This window comes from Poecilia reticulata, linkage group LG2, assembly GCF_000633615.1.
Source record: "Poecilia reticulata strain Guanapo linkage group LG2, Guppy_female_1.0+MT, whole genome shotgun sequence".
NCBI lineage: Eukaryota > Metazoa > Chordata > Actinopteri > Cyprinodontiformes > Poeciliidae > Poecilia > Poecilia reticulata.
The window spans coordinates 41,069,453-41,085,999 of NC_024332.1; the positions used below are offsets into that span (position 1 = coordinate 41,069,453).

Sequence of the window (16,547 nt, forward strand, 5' to 3'; positions counted from 1 at the left end):
TAGATATTTACTGAATGGGAAGCTGCATTTAGCAGCCATTAGCTTCATATACAAAACAAAGTCGGAGTTAAAGGCTGTCTGTGTGAAGGTATCATCAAATTAATTACATGCCGCTTTGGACAAGTGTAGAAAAACAAAGTGCGAGGGACAGAGTATAATGTCTATGTGTGATACGGCCCCTGTGTAAACCGGACAGAGAGAACTTCCGGGTCAGACCGATTGTCAACAATGAAATAATGAAAAGCTAAATTGACAGCTCGTTTTCTTTTTTCTTTTTGCAATTGCAGTTTTTCTAATTTCGTTTTAAAAACGAAAAAACAAAAAAACATGCTTGTTTTGTTTTTCCAATTTTATTTTGAAACGAAAAAACCAAAGAACGAACCATACACGGATTATAAAGAAACTCTGTTAAACTCTGTTCTCTTACTGGTCGCATGTTTCACCATTTTGAAACGTTCCCCATTGCTGACCCAAAAGAACAAAAAAAAGGCCTGTCCCACATTGACCCAATAATATATCTGATCTTTCAGGGTTTTGAGAAATATTTTGTGGACTGAAGAGAAACAAGTGGAAAATTTTAGGAATGTTTATGGGTTTTTATATCTAAACTTAAGCTGATCTAGAATTTCAGAAACTGACCATCAGACAAACACAGTGGTGGCAGTATGATGGTGTGGGGCTATTTTGCTGCTTCAGTGCCTGGATCACTTTCTGTGACTGATGGAATCAGAAATTCTGCTCTTTAGCAGATATTTCTGAAGGAGAATGGCCATCACTTCATGACCTTCAGATCAAGGTCACTTGGTTCTGCAGAAACGATCCTAAGCACTGCAGTTAGCCATCCTCTGTGTTGTGCAGTGGTCTAATCAAACCTTAACATTATATTTGAAATTCCACTCAACACATACTGAATAAAACATTTCAAACTTACCCAGTCACTACATTTAAATCCAACTCACCTCCTGACAGCAGAAGGTCGGTCTGCTATATATTCATCATTAAAATCCTTAAACCTGTCACTACAGGCTGTTGTACTGCTGTAACCAGATTCTGCATCATGTTCTGGTTTTGGTGCTGATTCAGGTTCTGGTTGTTTCCTATGAATAAAGATGGTTTAGTGATTTTAGTGTTGAGCTCTGACAACACTAACATCCTGGACATTTAGGACGTTTAGAAATGCTGATCTGACCTCTGGTTGCTGTAGTTCATATTAATTGGAGGTGCTGCAACAATTCTCCTTGACCCCCACTCCATGCTGCTCAGTTCACCACAGCTGACACACAGGTTCTACCTCCATCTGAGGAAGAAACTACATTATTATCTAAATGTTTATTATAATCAATATGAGCATTGGCACTGTGTTAATATGAGCTGATGCTCTGATTGGTTATTCTCTACTTCATATAAGTTAAATGTTGTCAGACGCAAAAAAACAAACTGCTGCACCTCTACTAAAAGTCCACTACATGGAGCCATTCAGCTAAACTTAAGATCAACCTCAGAAATTAAAAAACACAAAATTTAAAAAGGATTTATCATAAGTTTTGTTCAATAAACGGATTTAACCTGAACAAAGTTAACCAATGTTTAAAATGTTCCTAAAGTATTTTTAAGATTGTCTAACATTGATTCAAATGAAATCTCTAATGGTCTCTGAAGACATAAAAAGATATATTCACAGAATTACAATTTACCAAACTGCTTGATGACTCTGATGACATTTGACATGTAATAATTATTGCTTGTTTCATAACTGATGACTAAATGATATTTTTATTATGTAAAGAACTTTGAGCTGCCTTGTTGCTTCCTTGTACAGATAAACTGGATTATTATTTTATATTTAAACTATTTGTGAATAAACAGAGCAGTGGAGTTTTTATGCAGTTTCTACAGAACAAATATTTACAAAAAACAAAATGTACATTAAAGAACAGTACATCAAAAACAAAACACAAATATATTCTTAAAGGTTAAACTTTATGAGGTAATCAAAGATAATTTAAATCAAGATAAAAGGAAGATAAATTGTCTTAGAACACTAATAAAAATAGTGCCAAGTAAATGCAGATAGGAAAAAATTAGTACGAAGTAAAAACATGTCATCTGTTTGTGGGATTCATTTAGAAAGTTCAGTTTTGATAGAAAATTAGTTATTGTTAGAAAAATAAATTTAAAATATGCTAATTTTTAAACTTAACTATATGTAGTTGAGGACATAAGTTTGATTATATTAATTTTAGCAACAGTTAACCTTGGAGCATGTGAAATATTAGAGCATGAATATTTTGAGAAGATTTTAATTTAGGTAATTTGGATAATGATTCAATTTAAATAACGACTGATTTTCTTAACTTACATAAAATCACTAACAGGGTTTTGAAAAGGGCCTTCAGTAGAGAATATCTTCTCCTAACAGAAGAAACAGATGTGCTGTGCTAGGCAGTTCACAAAAACAAAAGTAATGGGAAAAACAGGATTGGAGAGATAACTTATGTCTGTTTATGTCAGGTCAAATTCTTAGGTGTTTTCTATGAGGTCAGAAAAAACACTAAAATCTGGAGAAAACAAAACTAGTATTTGGGATATTGTGGAATCGCTCAGGCAGGAAAACGAGTAAGGTTTAGGTGAAATATAAATCTCTTTCTGGCAACTAGGGTCTTTGTTCAAATGTATAGAAAGGAAGGAACTGGGAGAAGACTCCATATGTAACTGGCATGACAACATCTGGTTTGAGAGTGACTTTTGCTCTCTCTGCTCTCTGACCTTTGCTCTCTCTTTATCTTTATCTTTGGTTTTGAATAGGTCTCCCATCCTATCCAAGTAATTTGAAACTGCTTAGAAGTTTAGAAGGAGAGGACACACTTTGAATGCATATTAAAATTAGTAATACACCACTTAATAAAAACCTCCACTTCACAGCAGCAAGCCGAGTTGCTTCATGTTGCGGCCGCACGAGTAGTTCCCAAAGGTGCCTTTGCTTTTCTCCTATTTTTGTATTTTGTTCATTTTTCTACGTAATTAATGTCTGTTTTATGGTTTGGACTTCTTGATGATGTGGGTGTGATGCTGATCTGTTTTTCTATGCATTTAATTGTCTGAATAAAACTAGATATGTCTGAAGTTGAATGGTGACTGGCTGTTATCTGTGTTTTTCCACTGTGTACATGCGGAACTCTGGATTCGGGAGACTAGAGGAAAAACAACGGCAAAGAAGTTTAACATTTTATTCCTCTAATTCAACATTATATTATGTTTGGAGTCTGCAAATTGTGAATAAAAAATTTAAAACTTGAAGTTGAACATGTGTTCAAGTTCAGAATTTTATTTGATTGGGTTTAATGAGTAAAAGAATTTTAGTGGCACATAAAAACAGATCCAGTCACTTCATACTTTCTGGACATGTCACAACTAAATAATAAGTGTGAATTTGTGTACAATACGTAAAAAGTAGAACCTCTAACAACCAGGCCTTCCACCACTAACTCTGGGTACAACACTTGTATTTCTCTGAAAGAACTGGTGCTTGTTATATTTTTGTTTGTTTTATTTCCCGCAGTGTGAGCCTGGGTAGAGCTCTTCTAAATGAATTCAACGCGTGTTTTTTTTTTGTTTGTTTTTTTTACAAGTTGAATTAACTCTTTGTGAACAGCCTGACTGATCTTGTTAAATTATCTGGCACAAACAGGAAAACTAAAAAAAAACTCATAATTTAATATACTGCCAGTAAAGGACGTGCAGGTTACGTCTCTTTCAACCCAATTATAGAAGAGATTACTTTTTAATCTAAACATCGCAGTTATTCCAGAGAAGATATAATTGTGAGTTAAAAAAAAAAACTGTGGGTAGAAGCTAGCTTCCAAGCTTAAAGGCTTTCTGATTAAATCTGGACGTTTGATTACACTATCCCTGTTGTTGTGTATAACATTTGTAAAGTATGCCGTGTCGTAATTGGTTCTATATAGTTCAAGTAGTACTTTAAAGCTCTGAAGTGAAAACTTTAACAAAACTACAGCTTTTTTTAATATAATAAGTCTTAAGTTATAACTTTTAACCATCTTAATTTATGAAGTGGGCCATTAATTCACTGATTTTATTTTCAGAGATTGTTAAAATAATCTGCAGTCATATTTTTTAAATGAGATTCAGAAAATCTGCTTTAGTTTTTCATGTCGGCCCTGCTGCCGCCTTTTGCGTTCGTTCTTTTGTGCCTACCTGGACTGGTACCGTTTTGTTTTCGATCAAATGAAAACTGGGTCAAAATATATCTGCTGAAATAGGCTGCCAAATACTGATTTAATAGGCAAACGAAAAAAAAAACAAACGAATATTTTACCTTCAAATGAAGCTCACTTGGTAAAAACTTATCTGCGTCACAACCAGGGAGAAGCGAAAGTTGAACAGAATCAGGAAACTTTCAGGTGTTCTGTTTATCTGTGAGACCCATAAATCCGCCCTACTTGGTCGTAATGCGCCTGCGCACATCGATGCTACATGACATACTGCTTACTCAGCAGATTTCTTATAAATACATCCTACCTGTGGAAGTTTCGTTTCATGTGTTATTTAATATAAGCTTTATTTAATTTATCTTACACCTGGCTTTCATTAAGCTGCTGTTTTACTTCATGTTTTTAGTTTACATGACAGGCAGCTTGCAAACATTTATAAATGACTTTAGTTTGCCGTCTGATCAAACTATAGATCACCTCTATAAACAAGTCATTGTTTGGCGGTTAATCAGGACAAAATACGTTGCTTTGTGGGCTATTTTGTCCCCATACTTTAAAATAGTTTAATTACACTCTTTTTTTTTATTAAGCCTATCTAAATAGATGTTTGTAGATACATGTGGGATTGAAGCTGTAATAGGGATGTAATATTAGTGTATATTAAGCATATTCTATCATTTCAGGTGCACAGTGATCTGCGCATCGGTGGACACGGGCTCTGCATTTGATAAAGTCTGACATGCATGCACAAGAGTTGCGGATCTGTATTTCTAGATGTACGAGTTTAATTTAGTTGTGATACCATCCATGAAATCACATATTCTCTCACTAAATGAGTAGTCATACAATAAGTGCTGATATAGTGGATTGAGTACATACATAACTTTCTTAATCCTTAGTTTTTTCCCCCACAGAGCCACACGTGCTTATTCAGAGTTATTCACCTGTATTAATTTAATATTTAAAACAAATTTCTATAATATAAAGACTGGCCGTTAAAAGTCACCAACTGCTAACCAATACTAAAGCTATATTTCAGGATTCAGTTAACCTCAGCCTTTTGCTCATATCAGGCCTTTTGCTAAACTATGAACACTTCATAATTTTTCCATACTTCAGTTCTCCTAATTATTTATTCAGCTGATAATTAAAAAGATATATAGATTAACAGCAACATATATTTGTAATCAATTGTAAAGCTAGTTTATGCAAACATTTCATTCTATAATTGTGTTTAAAATGATGCATTTACCTGGAGCTGAGATGAGAGAAACGTGTTTTGTTCAAACTGAATGTGTCAGACCGATGACATTCATACTAAAAGCTGATAAACAAGACGTCGCTTCATGGAAGGGTTGGAATTCCAGTCAGTCCTGCCCAGTAAGAGAATATAAATATCTACCTGAATCACCTGCCTCTGAGTTCCTGATTCTTCTCCTCAACACAACCTGCAGGACCTGTTCCAGCAATGGGGGAATCTTACATCATAAGTATAGATTTTGAAACAACATACAGTGGATATGCTTTCAGTTTGACCTCCAGAGAAGAAGAAGTAGACCCCCATGTGAAGTTTTGGGGTGAAGAAGTTGGATTGGAAACCCCAAAGACTCCAACTTGCATCCTGTTTGATGAACATCAACAGTTTGTCAGCTTTGGATATGAAGCCAGACAGACTTATTTAAAGAACTCAGGCAAAGAATTCAGAGAGAAGTTCTTCTTTGATTGCTTTAAGATGTCACTCTATGGCAAAGTGAATAAAAAATATTTCAGAAAAGATATATTTGAAAGTTCTAAACTAAGATAAAATACAACACAATTTTGACAGTCTATGGGTTATTACATTTATTCATATTTGTTTTGGATTTTGGTAATATTACATTTTCTGATGTTTTTTTTTTAAATTTTAAGTTCCCTTATTGTTGCTAATCAGCATAGCTCCCCAGTATAGACACAGTGTGCAGGCTCTGAAGTTAAGCAATGATTAATTTGCCTGTTGATATCTTATCTGCTTTATCAGCTTGTTTCTGAGATGTTGGATAATCTCACTTTGGTTCTGCAATTAAACCTTTTTACAATCCTGAGTTCGCCTGTATTTGGCCCTGTTACTCACAGTTTGTGAAGAAATGAATGGACATTTGAACTTACAGCTCATGAAAAGATGGAAACAAACAAGGAGTGTTTTTGACTGCAGATAAATTGGAAGAATTTACATAAGTTGAAACTTTGATATGAATTAAAGTGAATGCAATTGTCAAACATTTCCAGAAAGTCACCACAGATCTGACAATTAAAGCACCCAATGGAAGGGAAATGAAGACTCTGGTAATTTTTACAGAAGCTTTAAGATTCCTGAAAGAATATGCTCTGAAGACAATCTAAACAACAAAGAAAGGGAGTTCACAACCTCTGACTTCATCTGGGTTCATTCAGCCAAACAGTTCATGAGAGAAGCTGCAACCCAGGTAGAACCCACAGACTGTTAGACTCCACAGTCGTAACATGTCCTTAATGTTTCAAAATGTGCATTTTCTCATCGCTTGAAGGCAGGAATTGAGACAGAGGGAACTGAAAACAAGCTGGTGTTTGCTCTGCAACCAGAAGCAGCTTCAGTTTACTATAAGAAACTACCATCTGAAGGTTTCATAGCACAGAATTAGGTTGAAAACAATCTGGACCAATCTCCAGGAACTCAATACATCGTTATGCCATTTTAAACAAATATGAGGATTTTATTAGAATTTTATTAGAATTGAAGTGATAGTGTAATTATTTGTAATAATTTATATTTGCAAGCATCTGTTCTGGAAAAAAGTGACAACATTTTCAGTAGTTGAAATAAACGTAACTACTTTTGGTAGTTCTTTGGGTCACACTTTTTGGGAAACATTTTGCTTCCACCAAAATAGTTGCCATTTGTTTTGTAGCATTTGCCACGTCGAGGACTAAGGCCTCCCTATGTAGGTTGTGCTTAAGCCCAGCGCCACCACAGCACACCCCATTACTTCCACTTTTATAGTCTCCATAAACTAAAGATTTTTAGAACACAGATGGAGAAACAACACATATGTAACTTGAATGATTAACCAACAGAAGTGCCCAGAAACCCCATAGGAATGAATGGAGATAAAATAAATCATAGTCATCATAGTTTCAGTAATAATATTCACCATTAACTATGTTTTTAGAAATGAAGACAGTATGTTGATAACTTTTAAGGTTTTTCCTCAATTTGCCCCAAAGTTCCTCTCAAACTTGGGGCAAGAATGGAAGAATTTGTTAGTGTGAAAGACTTTTTTTTCCCCAGGAAAATCAATGGTCGATTTTTTTCAACTCTCCCTCAAGGTTACAAATTTTGCTCTACACTCAACATATTTGTTCAAGTTAGTCCCATCTGTTGGTTTTCTTAAAATCTTTTCAGAATTGTTCTAGGACAGACGCTTTTCTGTCAGAGCACACCTAAGTTGTAGCAAAAATGGAAGCCTTGGATATTCATGTAACTTAGTTTTGTGATCTGAGCAGCTTGCATACACCATCTCAGACAACACATCTTAAATCTGATCTAAAAATTGGCATTAAGAGCATGGTGGACAAGTTGACGCAAAACAAACAAAAGTTGTATAAATCGAAGCCTCGGACCTCAATGCAGCTGTCTCAGGTTTGAGTCCTGGCCTGTTGACTTTTGCTGAATGTCTTCCCTCTCTCTCACAACCCACTGTCCTGTCAACTGAATAAGGGAAGGCCATTAGAGCCAAAAAAAGTGGTTTTAGTGCTTTGCAATTTGGATAAGAGAAACTTATTAGATGTTTAAAAGAACCATACCTATTTATTGACATAGGATTAATCAATAAATCTAAATAAATAATGGTTGCTAGTTTTTTTCCAAACGTGTGTAAGGGTGTAAGAAAATGGATGGATTTCCAAAGCTACATGACAGAATAAGACTTGAACTAAGACTCACAATTTTGCTATGCATCTATAATGAATAAAAGGCAAGCACAATGAATAAGAATCAGTGTCTCATGTTTTGACAGTAGGTGAAGAAAGATAATTTGAACATAAATGATTTACACTCGAGCAGTTTTTCACAACTTCCTCTGCGTGTTTCAAGAGGAACCATTGACATCACTGTTCATGAAGTCCTTAATGGAGGATGTTTGAAGGAGCTGCACAAAACCTCTGGGAACAATCAGGGAGGACAAACTATGGACTGAAAATTTAAGGAGTTCCTCAATAGTTTCTGCTGGATTCTGGGATGAGTATGAAGGAAACTATCCCAGTAAAGTTTAAAGAATTATGTATGACTTTACACTTTTGAAAAGAAAAGATGAAGATATGGAAATAATGTGTCCATTGAATCTATGAATGATGGCTCTGAAAAAACAGGACATAGAATACTTTAAACAAGGTCAAGGAGCATCTTTTGATGAAGGATTAATCAAAATATCAAAGCAAAAACTGATATCTTTTTTGATGAGAGTCTGTGGAGCATCACCAAGAGTCTCAGAGGAATCTTGTACAAAACCCGCAGCAATAAGTACATTCTGTTAGTGGGAGGTTTTGCTGAAAGTCGGATTCTATGTGTGACGGGAGCAGTGTGTTACGAATTGGAAACTTAAATTTAAAAGCACTATTTTAATAAAGATAAAATTGGTTGCAATGACTACTAAAACGTTACCTTTTAGGCACACAGACCCGCTACAGATGAGGCTTGAGACAATCTCACAATTCAACAATTTTATTTATTCCACAATTGTTTAATCAAAAATACTAATCTAAAATCACTCACACCTTAAAAATCAGTTATGGCTCAACTCAGAGACGGGAGTGAAATTTGGGGTAGTGTCCTAAAAGAAAAGAAACATAGCAAACGAAACAAAGCAAAACAAAAGAAAATCGTGCACCAAAAAGAAAATCGTGCACCAAACCAGAAGTAGTACCACCACCCGGAAAGTCCACCACCAACACCACGAGCTGGCCGTTCCTGTTAAAATAGAAGCAACATTCAAATTACAAATACAATTATACAGTTCAGTCCACAACAACTCAAGCAGCAATAGTCCGAATTAAAAGTCTGTCCTGGGAGGAACCGATCCGCTGTAGCAGACGCCACTCAAAGCGGCACTAGGAGGATAGTCCGAGCTGGTCACCAATCAGCCACACTGGACGAGTGATAGGAGCCCGCTTTACGCAGATCCGGACGGCGGGCATGAAGCCAGCAAATAGGACGACAGGTAGGCAGCCGACAGATTATCCAGATGACAGGTGGACAACCAGAACAGCAGGCGAACAGACGCCCAGGACAAACAGCAGCGGCTATCAAAAATAAATGTTAGAAATGGAATCTAAAAGCATTCAAACTCCAGCACTTCACTTACCACCGAGCTCTTTATGTAGTGCCTCTAACAGGAAGGAGGAAACGTGGAGCTTGTACAGGCGGCCTGGATATACAACAAAAGCTGAGCTAAAGCTAAGCTAACAAATGTCAGGTGTGGGAAGATGCTTACCAGAGGTACGATTGATCGGCGATCAGAGTGTCGTTAAGCGCATTGTTTGAGCGCACGCATTAATTTGCAGCTGTTATACAGAAAATGTAAATGAATCACAAGTAATAAGCTTGCTTAAGAGAGATGAAGCCTGCCTTACCTAGCGTGCAGCACCAACAAACGCAGAGGTCTGAACCGGAAGGAAAACGTCATGTCAACCAGGTGAGGGAGAGCCCTTTATATACAGGCAGCCAGCGAGTGCCACAACCAATTAGATTCAGGCACTTGTGTGGTGCGTTCAAAGCCTACAGGGCATACTGCCACATTCGGAAATACATCACTGATGAGTTTGACAACTGCAAAGTTCTGTGTCAATTTCGGCCTAAAGAAGTCATTTTGAAGGGAGCTGTAGAGTTTGGAAGAAACCAAGGCACAGTGGTATTAAGAAAAAGTGACTATACTTATGGAGTAAGTTTCTCAGAGCCGTTTAAGAAGCTGAAGCACAGTGCAGTCGAAACATACACGAATAAAGACGGTGTTGTCTTCTGTCACAATCGTTTTGACAAACTGGTTGAAATTGATGAGGATGTTGGTTGGAATACTGTCATGATTTGAGATTAGGGTGGTGAGGAAAAACACAGGAAGGCCCCAGTAGTCATTATAAAAGTTGATTTAGTGAAGAAAAAAAAAAGCTCAGGAACACAAGAAGCTGGCGAACGGCAGAACACACGACGAGGACCTGACAAAGACAACATGTGAGCTTAAATACACAAGGAGGGTAATCAGAGGAACGAGACACACCTGGGAACAATCAGGACAGGACTGCACAAAGACACAGAGGAACAGCACTAAAACACAGAAAAAACTCAACTACACAGAAAACACAGATCACCACAAATAAAACCAGAAAGCACTCATTTAGTCCTTCAGAAAGAGACCAAATACAAATACTTCTGACGTTTTATCGCAGAAAAAAAAAAATCCCATGTATGTGGATGAGCCAAATGTGGAAAAAATTGGCTCATTTGTTGTTTAATCACCTGACACTACACTTGGGATGAACTGTCAAATTGATCTAGAAATACAATTTGATTTCATAGAAATGACAGCAATTGGCACTGACAGGCAGTCAGGCTTATTTGATTGTATATGCTGGCCTGTAACATAGGCTTTCGATGTAATAAAATCATCATTCTATTTAGCTAAATCCATCTACTGCAGTCTTTACAACTACATTTTTGCAGAAGACAATATACACTGCAAAAAAATAAAGGGAACACTTAAACAACACAATATAACTCCAAGTAAATCAAACTTCTGTGAAATCAAACTGTCCACTTAGGAAGCAACACTGATTGACAATCAATTTCACCTGCTGTTGTGCAAATGGAATAGATAACAGATGGGAATTATATTTCATTCATTCAGATCTAGGATGTGTTAGAGTGTTCCCTTTATTTTTTTGAGCAGTGTATAAAAAAGTAGCTGCAGGGGATATACCGCACTGACCTTATGCAGAGGCTTCAGTCTAAAGTTGGATGGAAAGGATGGTTCATTCAGGGGTGTGGACCCAGAAGTGCAACATTCTACATTTGCTATAGAAGATTAATTTTGTGGCCTTGATTGAAAAGACCACAAAAAGGGTAAAATTGTAACAAAAGAACAAACTTCAATGCATATCATTTAGATTTTTACCAGAACCAACAATGAAGACAAGAATTTGTATAGTTGCATTTTGAATTTAAATAAAATAGAAAGGACTCTACTGTTCACAAATGTAATTTTTTTCCCGTCAGTGAAGAATTGACATAATAAAATGTTCTGTTTTCCCCCAGGTAGATGCAGTAAACTTGCATAGTTTAAAGAATTACAGTTGACACCTATTCTGGTTCCTGGAACAGATTCCTGAAGTGGAGACATATCTTTATAGGCTGAATCACCAAGAACTGAGTTGTGTTTGGAAATCACTCAAATTTCTTTCTGTGTTGTAATAAATGTGATTGTCCAGCAAAGAGCAGAACAGCACTGTGAGAAGACGGAAGAATAAATGAGTGGGTTAATCAATTAGTCAAACTTTTATTTCACAGCAGAAACAACTATTTTAAAAGTCTATTGTTTTCTAGAATAAAGTGATTATTTTTGTCTTTAAAGCTACTGGATCTTTAAAACTAAAATCTGTCCCCTGAATGGGGCCTACCAGCAGCTATTGAGTTCTCTTTGCCTTGACATATCTCAGTCTTATAATTCTAGATCTCAGAGGTGCCAACATCAATAAATTATATAGAGTTAACCCCTCTGAGCTATTTGATCCTTAAAGCAGTCTGCAGCCAAGTTGCAGAACTGACAGTCTATTTAAAACCTCAAGCTTGATAAAAATATGCCAAAGCTATTTTATACTTCAGTACATTTTTAAATATACTTTAGTGAAGCTAATCTAGCATTTTACACAAATGAAAAAATGGCAAAAATCATCTACAATTTCAAGCAATTAATCTATACAACATCCTTAGTTACTATGAAAATTCAACGCTTTCTCACTTTAGAAATGTTTGCTTGGTCCTTTTGGCACGCGGTGATACTGTGAGGTAGAATGTCCCATTTGTCATACGTGGTGGGAGGACTGCACCAATCAGGTTCAAGAGGAGGATCATTCAGAGCCATCAGGCGGCCCAACCAGAAGCATTCACGTCTCAAATAATCCACGTCATGCTGAAGGGTTTCATATTGGTGTAGTGGTTTGGGGTTCTATGGTGAAGAGGTACAAAAACATAACAAACAATAATCACATTATTCCAAATTAACATTACATTTACCTAGAATTACAAGTTGTAGGGGTGCTATTGTAGATTATTTCAAGAATATGTTTTGTCAAACAAACCTTTAAATCCTGTTGTTTCTCACTGTAGATTGCAAGTTGCAGATTCTGAATAGTTAACTGTCTATACTCCTTAACCTGGAACAAGCATGATAGGTATTTTTCTAGAACCTACATAAAGGAACCACAGACAACGTATATGAATTTCATGACCAAGCTTTTGCAAAAGGAGAAAACTCTGTCAACTGCTCCTCCGAGCCGTTCACAGAGCATTCTGAAGATCTTTGGGTACAGCTCGTCTTTTATTATCAAACTTCAAATAGGGAGGATAAGTAAGATAGACAGCAGAGAAAAAACAGCAAAGGTCGTAAAACAATTTACCTAAACAACTAGCAACCCAGTTCCAGATGCGCTATCTGATCTACGGTCTGAGCCCGGTTCAAATCTCGGTCAAACTGTTTCACATGAAGATGAACAGACAGTTGTGATCCCCAGGTTAGTTCATACACACACTAAAGAAGAGAACACTTTAAACTGACTAACATTAGACTGAATATGAACTAAAGCAACAACAAAATGATAATACCAAAAAATCTCTATCAAAGCATAATATTGAATTAGCTGCAACACAAATGACTTAGACTTAATATTAAAATTTTGGATCAAGTACCTTTGAATTTGCTGTATCACTTTTTGCCTTATTGAGTTCAAATACGGCATCTATCTGCTTAATCTTTTTTTCCCATTTCAGCTTGTGCGTCGTTAAATGCTTTCTGGTTCCATTCATTTAAATTACAAACAGCAACAGGGACAAATAATATTACTTCAGAAAGAACTTTTATAATAAAAATTAACTACAAATTTATTTGATTTTACAATACCTGCATCTGTATGTAGATGAGTTCTCATTTCCTCCCTTTGATGTCAGACTAGATTTGATTTTTGGCCAGTCCCATCTCAAGTCTTCATATAGTTCTATTATCCTTGGTTTACTAACTGGATTGTTAAGGTTGATGGCTTTTCCTGTTTTGATTGAAGAAGCAACATCTCCTGCTACTCTGTACAGAATAACAACAATCTTTAAACTTAAGTACCTGAAACAGTCAGTGTGTACCCAAAAGTACAAAATCTATTTATATATGTACTCTACCTGTCGTACAATGATCTCAGCTCTTCATCTTTTTTATATGCATCAATCCTATTAACAAAAATACATAATGTAAATTAAAACATGCTGTTTTTTTCAAAAATTGCTTTATCTTCTGTCAGCTACCTGTTCAACTGTAGTATAAACCTTGTTTAGAAGTTTTGACTGTTAGAAGTAACTTTTACAGTCACTTACATTTTTGAAATGTGTATTGTATATTGAGAAAAAGCCCAAACAAATTTGAGATTTCTAGATCATGTTTATGCCAACAAATCTACAAGTGATGCCTTGGTAAATTTGTCCAAATAATCACTTTAAAAATCCATTTGTTCTCTGAATATATTGCAATGCAGAGACATCAAACAGCAATAAAATAGACCTTCAATATTTTATTTGACAGTTCAAAACTCAGGGTTGTTCCTGAACATCCCAACAAATTTATCTCCATCTGAGGGAGAAACACTGTTGAAACTTGAACATAATGAGAAAGTCCAGAAGGACAATGATCGCAAAAATACATCAAAACTGTTTTAACAGATGAAGCAGGCTTCAATTTAGGAGCTTTACTATAATAAGCCATGTCCCACCATTTCTCATATATGTGGACAAATATAGCCACATTGTCTGAAGCTTGATAACATTTAATAAGAGTATACATCTGTGTGTGTGTGCCTGTAATGTGTGTGCAGTTTTGATCCTGTATGGAATAGAAAAGATCTTCAATATATTCAAGGTTGTGCACCCACTTTGTCATTTTAAATCATGAAGATGTTCGTTTCCATTTTCAACACTACAAAAAATTTAGTTCACAAAAATCATTAAAGCATATAACTAATATGATTTTTTTTGTCCATGTACATTGGATGGAAAGTATGACAATTCAATTTTGTGTTGTATAAAACAATATATAGTTGCTAAATTTGTTTTAGTAGATTTTTTTCACATAGATTGTATTTATTTTTCTGTTAGTGTAAAAGTTGACTTTAATGAACGAAAGTATAAAAAATGTATACCTTGCTTTTTCAAATTCTTCGTTCAAAGGGGATAGAACAGAAGAAGGTTATTTATTTAATAAATAAAATGTATGCAGCATTGAAATAGTGGAGGGCTGCACAAGTTTGCAGTTTGTTGTCCTGCATGTGTGTTTTCTCACCAAGTACTCTGCAATCCTCATCCTCTCTAATCTCTGGTGGAACTTTAGCTACTCTTTCTCAATTATCATTGCTTTATTTTTCCCATGATCCTGATTCAGTTCAACTTTACTGGTCAGATTTCAGAATCCTTTTTATACAAACTGAAACCAGGCACTTACTTACACTTTATATGAAGACACACATGCATGTTATTTCACACTGTTTGACGTGAAATCAGAATAAACCTTTAGGCCAATTAGGCTTACCATTTTTTTCTTTTTACTAAATGCCAGAAAAATGAGACAATTTTTATTACATTCTTCAAGATTAAACAAAACAAAAACAAGCCCTCCCCTCGTATCCCAGGATTTGATCAAATTAATGTTTTGCTAAACTTGCTGGCCTTTTGAGAAGGTTACTGAGCCATTTGAATCAGCTGTGTTAGAGATGGGCCTCATCTAAACCATTTAGGGGCATAATTGAGCCTCGGATGTATAATGATGGTACTAGACTCTTAGCAACAAAAAAATACCCAACTCCACCAAGGAGTGGATTTTTCTGCATTGTTTATACTCTTTATATATAACATATAAGGCACTAGAACAACATTTCGAACTTTTGTTGTTAATGTTCACCTACAGTAAGCAGTTCCTCACTCAGAGCCTGTCTGTTGGTAGTGGTCTAAGATGGCTCAAACAAAAAATCCTTATGGCAATCAATAAATCTCTTACCACCTCCAAAATGTATTTTTGTCAGAAAAATCTAATATACAAAACATTTTTATTAAGTCATCTTAGAACTTGTTAAAGACAAGACTGTATTACAACATCCATATCTAAAACCGAACTGGTTTACTTTCATCTTCCCAAGACTAATATTCCTGATAGGAAGGTTGTCCCACTTATATTTTTCAGCTTCCAACAGATATCGTTGTTGTCTCTCTTCATATTCCTGATTTTACTTTAGATTTGTAAGTAAAATTACATTGAAAATAAAGTAGGACTTTTCATGCACAGACCATTCTATGTAAATAATCGTGTTGGACAGAGAATGTCTTAACTTTGAACTTGGTAAAGAGTATTCAAGCCTCTACTTGAAGAAATTTGCCATTTACTTGATATTTCATCTTTTCATTATAAGGAACTGAATTCATCACAGCATTCATAAAAAAAAAAGTTACTATACAGATGAAAAACAGGTTGCATGTAGCTCACCTTTCTTCAAGTGATTTGAGTTTCTTCTCCACTTGGTCTACATATTTACTTTAAAACAAAATTCAGAGAATAAAACAAATATCTCAGTTATTTAGTATATCAAACAAATTCAGAAGTACTGGCCTCTATACAACAGTGAATTCCTGATTGTCTCACATTTGTGCAAAAGTCACACACTTTTAGTGTCAACATCTAGCATCTTACAGTCTGGTAAAAACTTGTAAGGATTTTTACGTATTTAATTACTTCAGATTCTTCTGTTTGTTGGATGGGGACCCTTGTTTATATTGCCACAGACATAAGTGGGGTTAGGATACATGTACATTAGTACAAGTAGAACATCTGGTTTAACTTGCAGAAAATATGTAATTAAATGGATAAAGATATCAAACTTTCAGGGGATAGCATAAAATCTGAGTAAAACTAAATAAAATCATTACAAAAGAAATTCAGGCAAAAAGAGAGAGAAAGACAGATAGACACAGAGACGGACAGATATGACCAGGGGTGGAAGTAGTTTAAA

General features: G+C 35.5%; 1 long non-coding RNA gene and 1 pseudogene across 1 annotated transcript; one reads left to right on the plus strand and one right to left on the minus strand.

Annotated features, from left to right (window-relative positions):
- Nucleotides 1-5,700: 5,700 nt before the first annotated feature.
- LOC103461772 (heat shock 70 kDa protein 12A-like) lies at nt 5,701-10,330 on the plus strand (annotated as a pseudogene).
- On the minus strand, nt 8,952-9,917 carry LOC108167186 (uncharacterized). The gene is made up of 2 exons (XR_001777546.1): nt 9,608-9,917; nt 8,952-9,213 (listed from the first exon to the last, which is right to left on the minus strand). It is a non-coding gene; the product is annotated as an uncharacterized LOC108167186 (long non-coding RNA).
- Nucleotides 10,331-16,547: the final 6,217 nt, after the last annotated feature.